This window comes from Anoplolepis gracilipes, chromosome 1, assembly GCF_047496725.1.
Source record: "Anoplolepis gracilipes chromosome 1, ASM4749672v1, whole genome shotgun sequence".
Lineage (NCBI taxonomy): Eukaryota > Metazoa > Arthropoda > Insecta > Hymenoptera > Formicidae > Anoplolepis > Anoplolepis gracilipes.
The window spans coordinates 10,881,664-10,905,277 of record NC_132970.1 but is presented as its reverse complement, the minus strand read 5'-3'; the positions used below and the strand labels follow the sequence as shown (position 1 = coordinate 10,905,277).

Genomic DNA, 23,614 nt, shown 5'->3' with positions numbered 1-23,614 from the left:
TTAAAAAAGATGGACCAATTCGCACGAGTATTAATAGCGCGTGGCGAAAAGAGACAGCCCATTGTTCTACGATTGCTAAACACGCAACGAGAAGAGACAGCTCAGTATTATGCGGTCGTTAGACGCGTGTCAAAATTTTGGAGCTCTCTACAATCTACAAATGACAACGGCTGTGTACGAGGTAGTGCGTAATAACTCGTGTCATAGCGATCGCGTTACAAAGGGCTATCTCTTCTCGCCGCGTGCTAACACTCGCACGAATTGGTTGATTTTTTAAAATTAATTTCTCAATACTTATTACGAAAATCGTAAAATGATAAGAACTTTTTTGTCCGTTTAACTCGTTCTACCTGCATACGAAAGGTGATACAGTTATTACCGAACATCCTGTATATATAAAAATTTTGAAAGTATATTAAATTAAAAATATATACATTAAATATATAAAAAATAATACACCTATCACATCATAAATCTTGAAAATTAAAAAGTTTATTTTTAATTTTGTATTCAATGTTAATATTTAAAAAATGTTGGCACAATTTTGCAAAATATCCCGCAAGGTTAAAAATTTTCAGACATTTTGCATTATTAGATGCAACACCTGTCTATGTCCATTTATCATTTTTCCAGCAATTTACACACGATGAGTTTTCTGCCTAAATACCTATATATAGTAATGTAAAAATCGTACAAATCTCGTTTTACATAATATTGTTTCAATTTGGATCACTTTTCATTCACAAAAAAATCAAGTTAAATGATGCGTGACGCGAATAGCAGGGATTATTCTACCAAGTTCTAGTACATGATACGAAAATTAGAAAACCCACAACGTGAACACGTCCTGGTCGTTATTGCGTATTACATCCCGCACCGAATCTAATTGCAAATCGCTTGCGTGTAATGGCTCGAAAGCCAAAGCCGTAGCGGTCTATCGATTATCATGGGTTTACAGTTACCATTAGACCCGATTACAGTGAGTTTGTCCTTTGTCTCACTAATCGACATAATCGATATAATCGTCAATATAACATGTGGTGAAATAAATTATAAAAGCTTGTGAAAAAGCTATTTTTTTTAATATAATGGAAAATATTTAAGTACATCGATAATTGATTTTTATATTTAACATCTAGTTTTTTCAATTATTTAATTCTTTACAAATCTGTGGTATAAGATTGCGAGTATACGAGTGATTTAGTCGCGTCACTTACGGATCGCGCGATCGAGAAACATACTCTAATTTTTGTAATGTGTAATTTGCCATTCGGATTGACACATACAGTAAAACACAAATTACAAAATCAAACAATTAACGAACAACTTTGATGACATATATCAATTGTTTAATAAAGTAATTAAGGGGGGAATTCGGTCTAGAGGCCTGATTTTTAGGCTTTTTTTGCAAATTTTTTATAAGGAACGGATAAGATCAATTAAAATAAAAGTTTTTCCTATTTGTTAAACAACTTTTTAAATATCTTTTAAAATTTGTTTTATTAAAAAATTCCAAGAATTAAGCTGCATATAGCAGTTCTTTTCAACCCATAAAAAAAAAGTAGTTGCACGGTGCACACGATTGGGGCCGTTCTGCTTATCAGAAACAAACAATTCAAAAAGATTCTTAGAATATATGAGTTTGGATATCGCCCGAAGTAAGATTTTTAAAAAATATGCAAAAATAACAAAACGGCGTCACTTTGAAAATAAGTCTTAATTTTTCGGCTATTTTTTTCGTCTTTAAAGGGTTGTAGAATTTCAAAAAATTAATATTTTTTGATAATCCTACTTCGGACAATACCCAAACTCATATATTCTAAGAATCTTTTTGAATTTTTTGTTTCTGATAAGCAGAACGGACCCAATCGTGTGCACCGTGCAACTACTTTCTTTTTAGAAAAACTGCTATATGCAGCTTAATTCTTGGAATTTTTCATAAAAAAAATTTTATAAGATACTTAAAAAGTTGGTTAACAAATAGGAAAAACTTTTATTTTAATTGATCTTCTCCGTCCTTTATAAAAAATTTGCAAAAAAAGCCTAAAAATCAGGCCTCTAGACCGAATTCCCCCCTTAATCTAAAATTGAAAAAAACATGTACATATATGATACATGCAAGACGTAAAATATTTCAGCAAGGAATTATCTGTGTGTATGGCGCGGTATTCGACCTTAAGAGTACACATAGTAACTTCAATAATTGAGATATAGCATCTATAAAATATATCAAAATAAATAAGTAAAATAATATTAAGTTATATATATATATATAATAAACAAATTATTTTTTTTCTCCTTTCTAATTAATAATATTCGCGCGACGCGACTCGAGCGAGAAGAAAGATAGTAGTATAAGATGCTTCATGTACTTGAGCTCAAGAATATATACGTGTAAAGCCCGCTAATGTTTATGTGACGCAGTCCTATTATCATTCACGCGGCGAACAGTGAATAGTGAGGAATAATGCTCTGTCGAGTTCCTTTTCTAAACGCGTTTGCGACAAGTATCGAGCAATTTGTTATAATTATTATTATTAATAATTAATTAACTTTAATAAGAATACATAACTACATCGTAAAGATATTTCATTATTATATTTCGTATACATATATCAATTATATTTCTTTATTATATTATATTAATTTTATTTTCATATTTATTATATATTTCATTTACCGACGATTTAGTAGCGCGAATAAATCGCTCATGTTCTCCCAGTCTAACTCTCACATATTATTCTTTTATGATTTACATATAAACTAAAATTCCATATAAAATGGCATTCTGTATGACAGTATAGTCCTCATACAATTCAATAAGATTTGTCTGTTTAACCAGGTAACTTCAATAATTGAGATATAGCATCTGTAAAATATATCAAAATAAATAAGTAAAATAATATTAAGTTATATATATATATATATAATAAACAAATTATTTTTTTTTCTCCTTTCTAATTAATAATATTCGCGCGTCGCAACTCGAGCGAGAAGAAAAATAGTAGTATAAGATGCTTCATGTACTGTTGAATTACTTTTCGAAATAAAATCTGTATGTTATCGCGATCGCAACAAGTATCGAGAAATAAATTTGTTATAATTATTACAATTAATAATTAATCAACTTTTCACAAACGACATAATTGTATCGCAATGATACGACTTTATCAAACCGCATATATCCATATGTATGTATTTCTCGCAATTTATTCATTTATTATTTCAAGTAAAAATAAAAATAATAAAAATTTAAATTATAAATTATCGTATCGGTAGGATTTTTATGAGTAACAATTATTTCTTTAATAATTGCTTAAATGTATTTTGATATTTTATTAACCAATATTTTTTCATCTAATTTTTCAATGATCTAAATGTAATTAGCCATTCAGATTGACACATGCAATAAAACACAAATTACAAAATCAAACAATTAACGAACAACTTCGATGACATATATCAATTGTTTAATAAGTAATTAATCTAAAATTGAAAAAACATAGCACATATACCACATACGTATTGTATATGATACATACAAGACGTAAAATATTTCAGCAAGGAATTATCTGTGTGTATGGCGCGGTATTCGTCCTTAAGAGTATACGTAGTAATTGATCTTAAGAATATATACTTGTATAGCCCGCTAATGTTTATGACGCAGTCCTGTGTCCTATTATCATTCACGCGGCGAACAGTGAGGAATGCTCTGTCGAATTCCTTTTCTAAACGCATTTGCGAATAATTAGTTAACTTTAATGAGAATACATAACTATATCGTAACGACAACTTTTCATGGAAAAGTACATATATTTCTTATGATTTATTCATTCATTATTTCATTAAAAATTGAAATAACAGAGATTAAAATTATAAATGATTTCATTGCGATCTTTACAAATAATAGTTATGTCTCTAATCATGTTTAGAGTCAAACATATTTTGTTCGCGACTCGTGTCGTTAAAAGTGTCGCATGTGTGAGTCAATGGATCCTGAGGATCCTGACAACCTAAGAGGAGAAAGAAGAGACTGAGAAGCGTCAGGCGCAAACGGAGCAATCTTGTGGTGGTGTAAAGTGAGTACATACATATAATTTAATATTTGTACATTAATTGCGTACACACTAGACTTGAATTACCCGATTAATAATGTATAATTTGGTTTATTTGTACGATTAATTTAAACAAGAGAGAATTAGAGAAAAAGACTTTTATATAAAAGTTACATTCTGTAACAATTTCTACTTCTAATAAGAAATAGTCTTTTCAGAATTTATAAAATTAGTTTATTTATATCTTTTTATTGTATGTATCATTTATAAAATTCAATACGTTAAATAACAATTTTTGAAATATTTTTGAAATATTAATTATTTGGATGCTATTATAAAATTTGGATCGTCTGTTTTTATGTTATAAATCAATGTAACTTCAATTTTACTGTTGCGCATCGGTTAAATGACCAATTTTTTATTTTATTTTATTTTATTTTATCTGAATGAGCTAGAACAAATGAGATCAAATATAATTTTTGATAGATTCTTTCAATATACGTTATATTATATTGTTTGTAAATTGAAGCACATAAATAAAAAAGAAGAAAGAAAAAATTTCAATTAAAATTTTACTTATTTATTTTATTTAATAAAGAAGGCTAATAATTTTATTAATTCTATGTAATAGAATTTATTCTAACATATGATGATTTTATCCTAATTTTTGTAGTCCCTCCATCTATGTAATAACACATCAGAAAATGTTGTTTTGACCGATATAAAAAAGTCAAATTACCAATCCATTGAATCATATATAATAATGTAAATGTTAAATATTAAATGTTTTGCTCCAAATGTACATGTTAAATATACATACAATATAAATGTTTAATTAAATTATAAATATCCTTTTACAAATACATAATATATATATTATATTATTATTATAAAAATATTAATCTCAATCTATACTTTATGATCGATGACTTGACATTATATTAGTTAGAGCAAAATTATATTAATATGGCATATCATCAAACAATTGTAATATTTTATAATCGTACTTAAGCGTAAAATTACGCTCATGGACCGACGATAATAATTAGCCACTAACGGAAGGAATTTCTCTCTTTCATTGATCTCTGATAAAGATGAAAATTACATCTATAATTAGATGTAATCAGAATGAATGCTGTCAGAAAAGATACATTTACAATACTGGCTCAAAGAATGGTATTTATTTAAACACACTAATGATTAAAACTGGATCAGTAGATGCAAAAAATACATTTGAAGGAAAAATGAGTGTATTTTTGCATATCTATATGCAATGGCACGTTATCTGAACCGAGATACGTGAAATAAATTTAGAGATGCAAAAAGTAAATAAAAATAGAAAAATACTACTGCGATGTATTCATAAATTAAATTGCGATCGAGTCATATGATACAAAGGAGCTAAAATGCTTACGTTTATGCATTTGTGGACGATGATATTTAGTCGGCAGCAGAAAGAAGTTAGTCTTTTTCCTTGATCTCCTATCTTAGATACTTAGAGTAGCTAGATATAGCTACATGAATACGGCCAAGGATCAATGAAAGCTATTCCCAGTATGCCCAATAGTAACCCGAAGAATCAATATGTATATTTTTTTACTTTTTTTAGAAATATTTTTAAACATTTTATATCTTGATGCCGTAAGCGAGAATATACTTTGCTTTCCTCATAAATGTCATTCATCAATCATACCTGTCATCAATTTGTTGGCATAAATGACAGAGTGTAATATATGTATAATAATATTCACACTTGAACGCACACATATCAGTGACACTTATATGCTTTCTCGATTATATAAAGATTGCTTTGAAATTTATACATTCTAACCATTAAAATCGACAAAGTTGAGTTTGTTATATATAAAAAAAATTAAATTTCGTAATTCTTCATGTTTATACTATTGTTTATTTAACGCTTCTCACGTTATTGGTACAATAGTAGAAATCTAATTTCTATCAAGGTTAATTTTTTATATTTTGTGCGATGCTTGCCAGTATTGTTACTGTGTCGTTGCCTAATGAGTCATCGTCTAATTAGTCGGTCGCGTTGGATGCGAATTGTGTCTGCGTAGCCCGTTTTCTCAAGCGAACCGTTTTGTCGAGGGAATTTCGCGATAGGCGTTATATCGCGAGTGCCTTGCAGGTTCTCGACGTGCTCGTGTCGAAACGACATGACTCTTGGCGAGTAAATTGTAGGTTTTCAGAGTTACTTGACCTGAAACAAGCTGCATTAGCAAACTAAGACTTCCTCGTTTCTACCAAGAATAGTAGCAACCCTTTTTCAAGCTTTGATGGTGCACCAGATAATGTTGATTAATTGTATAAAACGAACATTTCCTTGAAGTAAAACAACAATTCGTACTTGTAATTACAGATTGTAAATGTTGACTACATGTAGAAAAAGGAGGGAAAAAGATAATAGCATAGATAATAATTACATAGAGTAACAGAGAGAAATGCATCTTCAGATCTTATACATGTTTGGTATTTTTCAGATAAAATTACAAGAATTTTCATATAAATTAAAAAATTAAAATGTTATGAGTGAAGATAATAAAATAAAGCTGTAAATGTACGCTACATCATTGTTTCACATTAGCTTCAGGTAAAAAAAGAGGCTTCTTTTTGTCTTTATAAAAATTGATAAAAATTAGATTTATTTTAATTTTATATATTTTATATATTAATTAGTGAGGCATGGAAGTCTTTCTGGTATATACTAATTAAATAGAAGTCTTTGCAATATAAAACTAATATAAAAACAAAGGTATGAAACAATGAGCATTACAGTTATTTCATCGCCTTTGTAATTCGTATTACTGTAACGTTTCAATTTGTCGATCGGCCACTTGTAAAACATTGTAGTATTTCATCCGCTTTTCTCATGGCTCATTTCACGGTGAAAGCCCGTCGGGACCCATCGAGCTTACATTAAACCACAAGAGTTCGACGGCAAAGTGACACGCTGATTGTAGAGAAGGGATTTATCGACTAGAAGATAGGCTATGAATTCTAATAGCGTTCTCTTCAAAGTCCTCGAAAATCCTAATTTATTATTCATACCAACAAGTTTGTAGACCAGCGTGAGCAATTTATACAGTGAATTGATAAAGAAGACGAATAGATAAATAATGCGAGCAGATAAAATAGAATTCGAAACATCAATAATTGTTTCGAGAAGTATAGTAGAAACTTTTAGTAAGTTCAAATATATGTACATGTTAAGCTTGACAAGCTCTTATTTTTTTTTTTATATTTGGCTGCAGAAATAGAATTTAATTTCAGTAATATCTCTCTATTATTGCTGTCTTCGCTACATCATTTAATGTTTATTTTCGACAACTTTTTATCATGTTTATAGAAATAAGATTCTGGTATGGGTAGGGCTGCCATCTGTAATATTACTAACCCAGGACTAAAAGGTTTAAAACCCCGGATTTTTCCGACTAAAATCCGGACACCTATAATTCGTAATATAAAGTTATTGAAACTACTAAAATGATCAAAATAGAGGAATCTTCTATTTAGATTTTTAAATAGAAAAAATTTCAAAAATTACAAAAATTATAAATTGAGGGTTAAAAATACACAAAGAGAAGTTTATTAACTTTTATATACTTTGGTAATTTTTACAAATAAACTATTGGTATTTAATAAAAAAAATGTTATACAATTACAATCATATTAATTAATATAATAGGAACACATATTCTAATATTTACCAATCAACAACAAAATTAAACATTACCAGAAATCCGGACAACTTTAAAAAATCCCTCCGGACGTCCCCGGACGCTTGAAAAACTAGGACAAATCCGGAGAAAACCGGACGGATGGCAGCCCTAGGTATAGGGAACAATTTTAAACTCAATGGATCTCTCCACGCGTCAATTTTTTGGCGGACTCCTTTTGATATATAAATATCACTCGCGACGTGTTGTAACAGCAGCAACAACAGTAGCGACGAGAAGCCTTTTGGCAGCGTTCGGAAACCGAAGGGAATGGGTTTACCCTTACTCTCTCGAAACGATCGATCGGTAGTAGGTGGGATATCGAGGGATATACGATATACAGAAGATGCGAGAGAAGGGGATGAGATACCAAAATGTACTCTCGAGATCCGCTCTGGATGAGAAACGTCGGTCAGCCTTTGTTCATCTGTCTATCTTTTTCGAATAAAACGTTAAACGTGTTGCGCGAAAAAGATTGATACGCGTTTGCTCGATTTTATAATCTTAATAATAATTGTCTTTTTTGATTCACGCGAGATTATTATATATTCTATGTTAATATTCTTACATTTCACACTAACAACAACTTGGATCAATAGGACGATTACTTCATTAAAGAAATCTTACGTTCTATATCCTATATTTTACCAAGCTTTAGTTAAAAACACGTTATTTGTAAAATCGACATATATCTTGCGCTAAGAATTAATAATTTATCTTTATGATGATTTAATTTAATTCACAATGGAATCAGATTTTTCCTAAAACACAATAATTTTTTTATGTTACACAGTACATATACATTTAGACAGCAGTAATATGTGATATATTATAATGCTTATTATTTCGCTGTTGTATATAACGTAGTACGATTCGACGTGTTTGACGTACTACGATTTTAATAAAAATATAATCCGCATCAACGTTATACATGCGACGAACCATAAATATGACAGCAACCTACATCCAAGCCCATAATAGAAATTTTGCTCACAACCGCGGAGCTTAAATAATATAGCGGCGCGTATACAAGAAAAACATTTTCCTTAATGTAGGCGGACGTTTGATTACACAAAGTGGAATAATCCCGATTTAATCCGAGACTTACCGCGGCTCTGGGCCTGGCTTCCGTTTCCCGTTTTAGCTTGGATTTCAATGAAGCGAGAGAACAGGTCGCCGCGCACAGGACTAACAGAATTTTAGCTAAAGCAAATGCACTGAAATCTAACCCGGCGTATAAGCAACTTGCAACCTTTGCCTTAACTATCATCTCTTTTCACGAACGTCACGAGGCTAATCCAAAGAAGTAACTTGAACAATAGCTGCTATCATGCACCTCGCACGTAACGAGTTAGTTTGTTAATGCATCATAAATTGATAAAGAGCGATGTTAATTAACGATGCTAATTATTGCAACTATACTATACTGCTAATATTGCATGATTAATTAAGTGCATGCTTGTTATATGAGACAATAAAAGCATTTTGAAATTATTATATAAAAGCAAATTATTAAAAAAAATGTGAAGAATAGTAACGAAGAATTAATTAAAACTTATAATTTATGAGAAAGAAAAAAAATTGAAAAATTAGAGAGAAATCTAATTTTTATGAATATTTTTTCATCATTTTTTAAAATAAAATTAAATCTACAAAAACGAATGAGCAAAGAGAGTGAAAATAATGAAAAACGTAATTATACAATGAATATAGTAATAAAATGTAATGTATTTGAAATTTCATTGGACAAAACTCCAACGACTGACTCAGAGACACAATCTTTCATTTATTCGATGCAACAGGAAAATGTCATCGTATCACAAGACAAATTATTCTGCGAATCTCGACACATTGCTCTCAAATTGCAGCTGTCGTATGGTCTAGCGGTAAAGGGAAGAACATTGCGATTTCAGATCGCGATTCGAGATCGACTTATTTACCTGCAGGCGTTAATATTCTGCAATCGTGAGACATCGGGTAGCCACTGTCAGCCAACCAACCAATTTGTCAGTCTAGTAATTCCTGTTGCATATCTCGTTAGAGTAGTCGGACCTAAAAAAGAGATCAGTCACGTATCACACTCTGAAAACAGGATGCAATACAAGCGATATACATATGTTATTGCGCACAACGCGCGCAATTTATTTTTCAAAATCGAAAACTCGATTCAATGTCATTCTTCTAATTTTTAAATTTATTCATCATTAAATATCTTTGTAACTAACTTTCTATTACGCTTATTGACTCCTATTAAAGATAATTAAAGAACGACTTATTAACTTTTATTAAAGATAATTAAAGGACAAAGTTTGATTCTCTATTTAATTTAATTTATATGAAAAAACACACACTTAAGTAAAAAAGAGACAATTAAATCCTTATTAATTTTTATTAAAGAAAACTCGAATCCAGATTGTTCAAAGTATTCATGGACGATAGGATTGATTATCTGAGGTGGTCAAATAATTTTCTATGCATTTTATATATATACAAGTATTTAGTGTAATTATTATTTATACACATACAAATGATTATGTGATACAAATATGATTCAATGCGTGTCAAAATTAATTGCACGGATCTCGATTAGCCCTGTTGGCTCAAGAAAATTAATCGTAACCTTATGGACTTTCGACTATCGAACAATAGCTCACATTAAATATTAGTCGTAAATCGAACTATTTCTTGTCCGATTTCATTTTCGAATCCACAATGTTGCAAACAATTAAACTGTTCGATAAGTTGAATAATCAATCCTATTTCAATCCCCAAAATTGTTGGAACTAAAGTAACGAAATTTAAATTATTATCATCAGAGAGATATAAAAAGGCAATTATATAATACACATATATGTACATGTACTAATAGAAACTTCAACAATTGAAGTATAATCTCACATTCTGTCGCAAACAAAAAGATATCTCTTTTATAAGCAACATTTTCATAATTTTGACTTATTATTTTACAACTATATTTTTATTTACAAAACTATTCTTACTTTACGCTGCAGTAATTTATTTATCACCTTTCGAGTGACAACAATTGATTTTTAAAGTACCAAGAATTAATGAGAATTTTATGATATTTTTTTGTAATTATAATGCATAATTTTATATTGTCAAAGCTTTATTATTAAATTAATTAATAACCTTAGTTAGTTTTTCAGCTATAGAATGTGTATCTCATTCTAGAAATAATAATAATGCCGTCACCGGCATATCACATTTCACATCGTGACATATTCGCTGTTCAATTAATATTCTCGCGGGAGAACGGAAAGAGCGGATGAAGCGCTACTTTATATTCTCAATGAAATTTCACGTGAAAGTTTGTTTACATTAAAACTCTTTATTTATTTTGTGCGCTATTATGCGAAGATAAATGAGGCATTGTGGATTCTGCCGGCTCTCAAAATGATGTAACATCGGGATTACGTTATTTGCGACGCCAGAAAATGCGAGGGAACGACACGAACAACGTTCCTTTTAACTTTTCATTTTACAGTTACGGTATGTCGCATGGTCTCGGCAAATTAAATCGGCGTTATACCGTTGGCATCGCGCGTTCACATAATCTGCGACAAGCGTCATGTAAAAAAGTCGCGTTCGCCGACGGCAATCAGCAGGACGTGAAAATGTGTTCGTGAAAATTACGTGCGCATGTGAAAGGTCGGCTTTATAGTCCGTTGTACGCGCCAAACGGGATCACCGTTATTCGCTCTTACCGCCGTTAATTAAATCACTCATCAGCGCGAGCATGGCGTTTTGACCAAATAATTAGTCTTTATTATGACATAAAGGATATTGCGTCGTTAAACTACAAGATAAATCGTAACACGCGTGCCCCGAAGCGGTACGTTAATTAGAGGAAATATAACAGACGGTTTTTTTTATATAGTTTATTCATTTTTATTAGTTTATACGCGGATGATAGCTTAATGGATGTCCATTCGCGTTGTATAATTAATTAAACAAATATTTTACCTTAAGAAATATATCTTCTGTGCACGTGTTGTAATTTGTGAATTATCTAAATATTTATACAATAAAATAAAGAATACGTATAGATAAGCTTTAACCAAGTCAAAAGCATATTAGAATATATTATACTATATTATAGAATAATATATAGAGATTATATTATATTAATTAGTTACACGTGCAACGAATAAGGTTACAATTATCGAACAAAAATTTCATTGAACAAAGTGATTAAAATTAATGAGTAGTCGAGCTTGAAATTTAAAGTGTCAACGATATAAAATTACAAGCATAATTATAAGAAAATACATTTGGCGTATCATAAAACTCATTTACTTTCTACGCTGTGAAAATCAATCACTATTCTCAAATATAAATCGATAAAAACGTTCTTTTTATATAGATATTATTAATCACTGATGCTATTATATTAAAAAACATGTATGTACACTCTAAAAAAAATATTACATGTATGTAACAACTCTACAAATTTTTTGCAGATTGAATCTAGATCTAGCAAATTACTTCTCATCTATGTATATAAATTTGCTATCGACTTTAATTATTTAAAACTCTTCCATTGTCGATCACATAAATTAATTAATAATTTTAAATCAATCAAAGGACTTATAATGAAAAGTGGGTGAATATATTAAGTCCAAGTAAGACGCTTAGTATGCAAAATGTGAAATGCTACGGATTGCGTCAGCTTTTTCGCTTGTGACGCAGATTCTTAAATCTCTGCGCGGAAAGAAACTTTAATCTCCGGTTCTCTCGAGATTAGCGTATTTCATATATATAGTACATATACACGCAGCATCGAATAGTGACGATCTGGCGCGTTATCGACGATCGTGAAATGTCGGAGTACATTCGCTCTGCGTTTTACGGCCTACACATTGAGTGTCGTGAACTGAAACCTCTTTCCGTCAGCAGGGACATAAACGCTAGGAATTGTCCGGCCGAACGTAAACCACGTGGAATTTCCCCGTAACCGTGCTTCGATAGCAGTATAACCAAATAACAAAGAGTGATGCAATCGCGTGAAAAAAGCTCTCGTTAAACCCTTTGAGATTCAAACGTTTCATTTCAAAGAAGCGTTATCCGAGCTTGGTGAACAAGGAACAATGATAGTGCTACACAAATAAAATTTATAAACAGAAAGAAAAATCCATTAGTGTATGTGTGTATGTGTGTGTATGGTGCTGTAATAAACATTTTTTAGCGCGCAATATACTTTTTAGTTCTTTTAAATGTTTTTTGTAGCCCATATAACATAGAATAATGTGTAGAAAATAATATAAATGAAGTAATATATTATATAAACTTATATCGGTAAAAGGAGTAACTCGACGACTAAATCAGGCATTATTGTTATAAATCTGTAGATCCTATAAAAAATATACAATATATTTATAGAGCCATCCATTTCGATTCCCCTTCGATAAGTCAGACGATTGAGATTGTGAGTTGAGATAAAATAGACAGTGCGCGACAAAGGAGACACGAATCATCGTTACCATTGTAAGAAGGAGAGTTCTGGATAAAATAATAAGGAAATGACTAAATTCAATTTCTCCGACGTGTGTGTGAGAGAGAGAGAGAGAGAGAGAAAGAGATCTACTCGGCTGACATTACTAGACTAAATTAGTGAAACTTAGCAACGTGGACTATCTTTATATTACGCGATGGAAACGTGCGCCGCATGCCCAATACTGAGAAACGAGGATAGACAGAGATGTCAGGCAGTGAAAAAAGAAAGGAAATAGATGGCACCTTTCCTTCTCATTTCCAGAAACGAAACTTTACGATTCCATGGAGAAATTGTGTGTGTATTCTTCGTTCTAATCCAGCACACGAATGCACCTTGTATCGACGATATGTTTCCGAAAACTTTCCTTCCCTCTGTTTTTTTTTTTTTTTTTTTTTCCTCGAAAGCTTTGCATCAAAGCGGAAAAGGGGAAGGCTCGGAATAGAAACAGAGCCAAATATCAAAAGATTATGAAACAAAAAAATAAAGCTAATGGATACAATAATATTACTGTATTTACGCTGTTTCTCGAAATACGAACGCTTTATTTTTCTTCCTAGGAATGAAACACAGTCCCAATCGACTATCAATAGCTAACGTGATCCATCAAAATCTAACATATCAATTACTATTCAAAGTGGGTATCAGTACAAAATCAGTACTAATTGATCTTCGTTTTACATGACATATCATACAACTTTTCTCCTTTGTCAAATGATTGATAGATATCTTATTCATGTTACTATATATAATGAATAAATCCTTTTTATACCTCCAACATTATACAGAGAATATATATGTAAGTTCATAATTTTAGTTGCGATGACAAAAATTTCTTTTTGTACATATGTATCAAGATAAACAAATCGATTTAAATCCATTATATAAAAGATAATGCATATAAAAATGAAAAATGATATAGATAATGTATGCGATATAACATCTATCATCTTCTTTTATTTCGATAATATATATGATAATAATATTAATCTTCTAAATTTCTCAATATAATCGTATTATATATAGAATGCAACACAATTTTGTCAAGAATTTTCGTGACGCAAGTGGACGAAAAGTTTCCCAAGAGTGCTCGCATAGTTTTCGGTTAACGTTGTTGCGTCCCAATTCAATATAATCATATTATTACTATTAAACATTACTAATGATTAAAACTTTGTCTGGCAACGATCTTTAATAATAATATCTTAACAATATTTTTATTTTAACGACAAGCTAATATCGCTATCGCATGTTTCTTACTTGATTCATATTTCATTGTTTTCTGTTGACAATGAGTTTAAAAATAAAAATATCAAACTTGATGAAATTCGAGCGACCGCAAAAACATATAGAATGCAACACAATTTTGTCGAGAATTCTCGTGACGCAAGTGGACGAAAAGTTTCCCAAGAGTGCTCGCATAGTTTTCGGTTAACGTTGTCGCGTCCCAATTTAAACGTAAAAGAGCATAAATATTTCACTTTAGGTAAAGTCAGTATTTTTCTCACGGCAGAGAAAATTATTCGTGACATCGCCTCCCATTACAAAAATCAGAAAAAAGATTCAACAGCTACATTAATAGATAACATTGCTCATACGTTTCTTCCTGCCCCGCCGCGCGTGATTTTTTATAAAATAATTCTATTTTCAGTTTTTTTTTTTATTTTTTCGTGTTACATTTATTTCGTATATTTTCTTATCGTTTAACTTATTCTCACTCCTGCACACATAATTTTCCCTCGTTCGTTATCTCAATTGCACATATCTGTTGTATTATTTTCAACTTGAAATTTCGCTTAAAATCACGATTCGATACATTTTTTCTTTTTTAATACTCTTTTGAAGCTAGTTTGTTAAGGTTAAAGGTTACCAAGTTCACTAAAGTTAAATTCAAAAACTCTACCTGCCTCTTCTTGTTTTGACCTATGTATTTAAAAAACTTTGTTGTGGAAAGAAAAATAAGTAATAAATTTTAGTGAAATATAAATTAATATGTAAAATAAATATAAAATATAATATTAAAAAAATAAATATGGAAACATATATTGAATAAATAATTTTGTATTTTTTTCAAAATATTTATTTTGTAATTTGCAAAAAAAAATTAATTTTTTTTTATTTTGTAATTAATTAAAAGACATCAAGTATAACAAGGTCTTTGACGCACGCAAGTTCGCGCAAACAATATCTCGAGTCAGATTAGGCAATGTTTCTCTTTGGACGAATCGTTGGTTCTAAAGAGAATAGAGGCAAGTTATGAATCCCTAATCCGGCTTATGTACATACATATATTCGGTCATGTAAGTGTAGGACCGTCTGCAATTTCGCGCGTATTCGCATGCGTGCCTTTAAACACAGAGGCACAGCTTCTAACTCACCATATTACACAGACAGTCGATTAAGCAACCTCATCACAGTATATCAGTATGTTTCAGTATATCATATACCAAACTGCACATAATGATTACGGTGCATCTATAGCGATGGCAAAGTAAACTCAAAGATCTTTTTAAGAAAAAGTATTCTAGAAACATGCTATTGAATGAAATTTTATAATTCTCGTTGCAATTATTTAGTTCATATTAAGGATCAACAATGCCGTTTTCTTATCATTCATAGTTTATACTTGCTGCATTATACATGTGATTATCTCGCCATATTTCAACATTTCACTTAAGTTAAAGAGCTTAGCGTTTTAGTGCATACATATTATAGAAGTTCGCGTGAGCAGAATGTAGGAGTTAACACTCTCTTCATGTATTATATATAGAGCAACGGAGAATCTGAATCGAACGTGTTTTCAGCAACGAATCGAGCTAGTGAAATTATCGGTTTCTACTGCTTAACAGCTGAAGAGATGGAACATCAAAAGCATCGTCGCTAGAGCCTCGTTGGCTATTCGTCAAAACGGTCCGATTGCCACTACAAACTAGAAATTAGAAGCGTAAATTACTATCGTATTTCTTGTCTTCAAAACAGTTCACAAATGCGTAGGAATATTTAAATCGCTAATGTCAAGTAAAATCAATATTAAACAATAATTTTTTTAATTATAGAAGCTTCAATAATGACATATTTATAAATAACTGTACACAAGAACTGAAAAAAAAAATAGGAAAAAGCTAATAAATTGTGTAATTTGATATAGTTAAATTTTTCAAAATATTTTAATTCTAATTTTAATATCAGTTTTAATTTTCAATTTAGTTTTAATCCTAATCGTGACTTTATGTTAAACGTGAATTTAAATTTCGATTTAAACATGATTTTCGTTTTAATTTTAACCTTATTTTCAATTTAAATTAAAATTTTAAATTTAAATTTAATTTTAATAATAGATTAAGACGCCCCTCGTATATATTGACCAGGCTGTGATTTGAGTGTCTCTAGCTTTGCAACGCGGTGCACCGGCTTCCTTGCTTTTCACCACGTTGCCTTGGTCGGTCGTCGCCTCTCGGCTCTCGGCCGCACCGCGCCTCGCACTCGCCTTCCTTCCTTCCTTCCTTCCCGGATAGAACCGCTACTCTACGCCGCGTAATTGGCTAGAATATCTAATGGATTCGGTTAACCCCTTCACGAAGGGCTGGCGGTTGCACGACGGCGCCGGGATTGAGCAGATAAAGTCCGAGTCTCGTTCGTTCGCCCCGCGCGTGATACGGCAATCGCGATAACTTGGCGCACACTACAGAGATTAGGCCGAAGGAATTCAACGATAAATTTAGATTCAGTTTTAGTAGAGAAACACACGTAGAGTGAAAACTAAAATTCTTTACATTTGTGACAACGCATGCTAATCAGTCATACACATTTTTATAATCTATTGTAAAACACATAAATTCATCTCTTTTTAGACTTTTTATTAAATTATTGTGAAGCGAGTTTTTAATATAAAATATCTTTGTATGTATTATTTTATATATTTATTTGTATGTATTATAAATTTGAATTGTATGTATTAGAGTTTATTATATAGCCTAATAAACTGCAAATATATAGAGAGAATCTATTTACAGCGCTATATGAATGATTGTTTTTAAGATGAATAGAATTACTTACTTCAGATGGTTCTTTTCAAAACCCGTAGTTAATGCATAAAACACTTACTGTGCATGTATCGAATAGACTAAATTTGTTAAGCTCGAAAATGGCTTGTATCTTACATTGAGAAAACTTCTCTATATTCGAATCGATAACTTTAAAGCGTTAAATTTTATTTATATATTGATATTCGTTATTCAAATATTGAATATGTACAAAAAATAAGATCTATAGATTCACAATTCTCTGTCTCTGTCTCTGTCTCTCTCTCTCTCTCTCTCTATATATATATATATATATAAACGCCTCTCAAAAATTAGAACACTTAATTTTTCTTAAAAAAAAGTCAAAACTTAGCCAGCTATTAACTTTGTTAAAAATAAACGAAATTTAAATAAAAAAAAGGTTTTTAAATAAAAAAAGATTTTAAAGCTTAAAATGTCTACTTTCGAAAGATCATATATTATTATTAATTTTATGAAAAATATATAAATAAAAAATAAAATTTAATTAACGTTAAAAATATTTTCAGTGCACTGATATTATCTTTACTAAGTGTCAGGAAGAACAAAAAATTTTTTTTAGTTTTTTTTTAATCGATATTTGAAAAAATATCGTCTGCATTAGAGTCATCCAAAGCGTACTAGAGAAAAAGTCACACGGAATTACGTTATAGTTTGCGGTGATATTTTCTCAAATTTTGATGAAAAAAAAACTACAAAAATTTTTTATTTTTCCTGATACTTAGTGAAGATCAATGAAATGTCAGTGTACTAGAAATAACTTTTTAATTAAATTTTATTTTTCATTTTTTCTATTGAGTTAAGCAATTTCATACTTTCTTGTACATTTTGCTCCATAAATAACAATAGTGGCCATGCAAAAATCTCACAGCTATTCGCTAAATTTTTTCCAAATTTAAAGTGTACTTAAAAGTACAAAAAGATTTGAAACATAAATTTTTGTTGTTGTTGTTCTGTGCAATTTGTGTTTTCTTAAATAAAAATCTAGAAAAAAGGAAAAATTACTAATTTGTATATTATTTTCATCCATTTGCATCATGTTTACATGTTTTTAAAAATATTTGAAATTACATCTTTCGATAGAGCAAGTTTTAGCCTTAAAAATTTCTTTTTTTTTTTATCTGCACTATGATGATTTTTAACCCGTTATGAGTTATGAATAATCAAAGTTAAAATGCCTATTTTTTCATTTAATCCGCGATAACTCATTGTCAGTAAAAAATCTTAGAAACGTTTTTAAAAAATAATTTTGTAAGAAAAACTTTAAGCTTTTACAATAGGGGAAGTTGAAATTTTTCGTAGATTTTTTTTTTGAGCAAATGGTAGATTCACAAAATTAAAATTTCCTATTTTGTCCAGTAGTTCTCTATATGTAAAAACTATCAAACTTTTACAAAAACGCAAACATCATAGTGACCTTTCAAAAATAGAAAGCTTCAAACTCTTTTTTTTCGGATTTATATAAATTTCGTTCATTTTTTACGAAGTTACAACTGGTTGAATTTTGTGTATTTAAAAAAAATTTTATGTGTTCTAATTTTTGCGAGGAGTTTATGTGTGTGTATATAATGATTTTTTAAAATTGATCTTAAATAATTAAAATTAATTAAATCCTGGATATGTTCATTACGCGACGATTTTACACAAAATTAACAACAAAGTGCAATATTGAAGTTTGCTTTACCGTAAATAATAGTATAATACTTTACTATAAAGTACTCTGTTTTATTGCGTCCGAATGCGAGTAACCGCGCGCTTTTTGTAGCAGTATAATTCGTCCTCTTTCCACTTATTCCCGCTCGTTTTTCTTATTCGTTACTGTTCCCCAGGTCGTGGCCGCGGAAATTGCATCGGTCCGAAAGCCCGTAGCTGCCGCGCCACAGGTCGGTGATAAAGGCTATCAAGCGAGCCGAAACATCCGACAAAACACGTGTGTTGCGCGACTTCGGAAAAGCGCTGTCGATGCGAATTTAAATAGGGCTTACTGAATTCAGCTTTAATCGAACCATGGGCATAAAAATAAACGTTTGCTGAGTAAGTAGAATGAGTTGAAATTGCCTTGTAACGCATGGGAGAAATTTTATTATACCGATAACCTAAAGGGATCAATTGCATTGAAGCGATTTTCGCGTTTACATTATAAATTCTCCAATATGGTAAACTTTCCCATCTTGAAATTAAAAATATTATATTTTGACCACTTTACACACGTACATCTGTAATACAATACTTATGATTATACATATATATAGTTGCTATTTATTTTTAATAAAGAGAAATAAATAAAATAATTAAGGAAATCATTTCCTTTAGCATAATAATTCTATAATAATATTCGTAATTTATGTAATATAATAATATTCTTACTTATTCTTTCTAGCAATATATTCTTTATAAGGATTATTATTACAACAATAAATACGATAAGTAATAATTAAACAAATTGAAAAGTAAAAAGTAAAAGGAAGAAAACGATATTGATTATAAAAAGCTATTAAAACAGCAGTATATTTAAAAGTCGAAATTTATAGAGTAATCAAGCGTAGTTAAATTTACAGAGTAATCAGGCGTCTAACAATTTTCGTCATTGGAGTTTCTGTCGCGCGTTTGATACACAACGTCATCATCGGCACGCGACGTGCCGAAAAGCCTCGAGAAACTTCGAAAGACGTAGAACCGTCGAACTCCGTTACAGCGTTAAAGTTTATAGCGACAATGAAGAGTATTTCGAAATTGCGCGCCCTTCAGCGCTAATATAGCGAGGCAAGTTTACCACTTCAGAAATTACTAAGATGCAAGTGTTTGCATAATGATCTTCTTACGAAATGGAGTAGAATTTTGGCTTTTGACATAATAGATCGGTTGCAATATAAATAAATTTCAAAAATAAATTTTAATCTTTCAAAGAGATCAGTTTTAATAAAGACTGATGTGAAATTTTTAATAATAGTTTTAAAGATAAATGTTCATTTTTTGTTTTTTTTTTAATAAATGTTTCTGTCAATTCATAAAAAAAACGTATAAAACGTAATAAATATTTTAATTTTTTTAAATTCATTATTTTCTCTTCTTCAATTATATTTTTGAACACAGCGAAATCTCGCGAGATTTAATTCTGCATAGCAACTATGGTCGCACGAAATGAAGTAAATGTTTAACCTTTCCATCATGCAAAGAACTAATATTGACGGACGATAAGTGCTCAAAAATCCCATATGAAAATATAAGTAATCCACCAATAGAAAAGCGGATAAATGTAAAGAGAAAAAATTGACAAAATGCATCAAAAAATGGATCACTATCGTATTGAAAAATATAATAATGAATGTCAAATTTTAGTAAAAATATATACAATAAAGTTCAAGAAATCATAAAGACGTATTTTTATCATTTTCTAACGTTAATTTGTTTTGATTTCAAATCTTACTGGAAAAAAAAAAAAAAGATATTTGCATGTAATCTCGCCTGATCATTTCGAAAGAATTATTATCGAAGTAAACGAGCTTGCTTAAGAGATATTTGATCGAGAGTTTACAGCATTCCTCATCATCAAGACTATCGCATTCCGCGTTGCAAAGTCGGTCCGGCGGAACGCAAATAGTACGGCTAACACACAAACACACCAAGTCAGGTATACAGCAAGGTCCAATTAATACTTTGTTGATCTGTAATTGGAGCATCGTGATTAGACTACTGTGTTGGTCGATGTAGCTTAGCCCCGGGCGATGGGAAACGCTGTTCCCGCGGTATATGCAGATGCCCTTACCGACCCGCCTAACGTATAACAACCTACATGCAGGCAACTCATCCGAGACAAACTGCAATTCCTCGTACTACTTACATCGTACAAGATACAATTTCGAACGAAGGAGGGAGAGAGGAGGGAGGAGGAGGAGGTTGGGAGGAGCAACCTGCTCTCCATGGGAATATTTCACGATGATTAATGACCGCGCGTGTCTGCTTTTTGTTGCACATTTTTCTTCATTGCCCCCATAAGCGCCATAAGGGGGTTGAAAATCGGCTCGAAGGTGGATGTGAGCGAGAATTCTTCCTTCTTAAAAGTTTTGCTCGGTGAAGAAAAAAAAGAAACAGTATTCCCTAGAGAAGCGTTTCGTGAGCGAAGAAGAGACGGATGCGGAAACGCCGTCTATATTTCGCTGTTATTATTAATGTGCTGCGCATGTAACGCGCAAACAAGTCAACAAGTGGCGCGATATATTTGGCGGATATATATTCTTAGCGTAAGAACTTTATTTACGCTCTTATTTTTTTCTATTTCTTTTTTTTTTGTTTTTTTTTTTTTTTTATAGACCAGAGCGACCGTAAGACGAAGAGGTTGAGAAAGGGTTGCTCTCGCCAATTGAGACTTGCATTAAAGACGAGGGCGTCTTTATACAAAAGAGCTTGGAACTTTCTTGGTGAACTTGATTGGTAGAAGCTAAAACATCTCAAAGCATCGAATTCCAAAAGCCATCGCTGCACACGATCAATGATAGCTCTCGGAAACTTTAAACGCTCTTCAGCACCGACTCCCAAAGGATAGAAAATGTTAAATTCCCGAAAGGCTTTCGATTAATTCTGATAAGAAACTGAACTCAATTACCACGATTAAATGCCGATCGCAAGGGAAATTGCGAAGAAGAGGTTTTCTCCCACTGACGAAACGGAACAGAATGGCTGCGATAAAATAACTCACCGCAAAGAGAGAAATTCAACGTGCGAAATAACGCTGAGAAATACGCAATAAAATTTATGACTTTTTTTGTTGGCCCGATGCTGCTGTATAACATGCACCGGTGTTATATCCCCTTCACCCCCTTCGGAATACCCAACGATAACCGCTGTCATGGGGTGACACATTGCGAATGGCGGTTTTAATTGTATGCGATACTATGCGAATATGGGTTAGTCTGTGCGTGTGTTTTCAACGCACAAAAATATGAGACACGCAGCTTGCGGGTGGGTATTAATGTGCGCAAAAAACGCGGAAAGTAGGTTAAAGGCTGGTACTTTGCAAGCAAGTGCAGACAAGAACAAAAATCTCTCTCTTTCCCTCTCTCTCTTTCTCTCTTTCTTGTCTTCTTATTACGTAGAGAATTATTTCGAATTTTAACAACTCAATTGTACCAGCACCATATTAAAATACGCTATACAAGTTATATTAAATGCATTTTCGCAACATTATATTAAAATGTATTATTAACGCCTATATAATTTTTAAATGTGGAATTAGTCTGTCCCTAATACAAACTTGATGAAACAAGAATTAAATAGATTTAATAGAACTAAATAATAGAATTAAGGACATAATAAATAATAAAATTAATTAATAATTAAAATTGTATTTCTTAATAAATTTTGTAATCTTCAAGATTTTTAATAATAAAAATATATAATAGCGTAAATTAAAATTTATCTTAAACAATGATATTTAATTAATTTAAAATTATTTATTCCACATTTGTTAACAAATATTTTTATAATAATGTGACAATTTGAAACATACACATACACACACACATATATTATTTGAACATTTTTAAAACGTTTTATGATCCGCTATTTGAGAGTATCATTCAATTGTCAGAAAATCACACAATCTCGAAATACAAAAAATGTGCGTACCCACGCAATCGTAATACACGGTACTCCTAACGTGTAAATGACACTAGTCTAAAGTAGGCACGACGTAGAATTTTATCGACAATCGCTGCCGGCAATTTTCGCTTTTATCGTCTATCAACTCGCCGGAATCGCCCGCCTATAAGGGGATGACGCGCCCAGAGGTTAAATGTCCCCTGTAGTCATCGAGATGGCTTAGTGTCGGCGTCATGTCTCAAGTATTTACGTAAGCGGACGACGTGACGAGATGTGGTGCCTAGGGACACGTCGTCGGCGCTCTGTCGTGTTTGCTACTAGAAATGCGATATCGTTTCGTGTGCATAATAACGTTGTAAAAACAAAATTACGACGAAAAGAGGCCAGATGTTCTTTGTCGCGTAATGCTTTATTTAATCCGACCTGTTCCACAAAACAAACCGATCCCACATGAGTTGTATATTAAATCAAAGCCCTAAATACCGCAAATTTATATATGTAGCTCTTATACATCTTTTCATTATTAACAAAAAAGATATTTCTTTAAATTTAACAAAATATTTAAAAATAGGTTTTTACAACTCGATAATAAATATATTTTATGATTATACACATATATAAGATCATAAGTTTAATAAATTTTAATTACATTAT

General features: G+C 31.2%; 1 long non-coding RNA gene across 1 annotated transcript in view; it reads right to left on the bottom strand.

The window, feature by feature from the left end:
- The window catches only part of LOC140668941 (uncharacterized), a 68,695-nt gene that overhangs the window by 13,917 nt on the left and 31,164 nt on the right, over positions 1-23,614 (bottom strand). The window contains exon 2 of the long non-coding RNA XR_012047271.1: positions 9,730-9,841. This is a non-coding gene — a long non-coding RNA (uncharacterized lncRNA). The remainder of the gene's footprint in view (positions 1-9,729; positions 9,842-23,614) is intronic.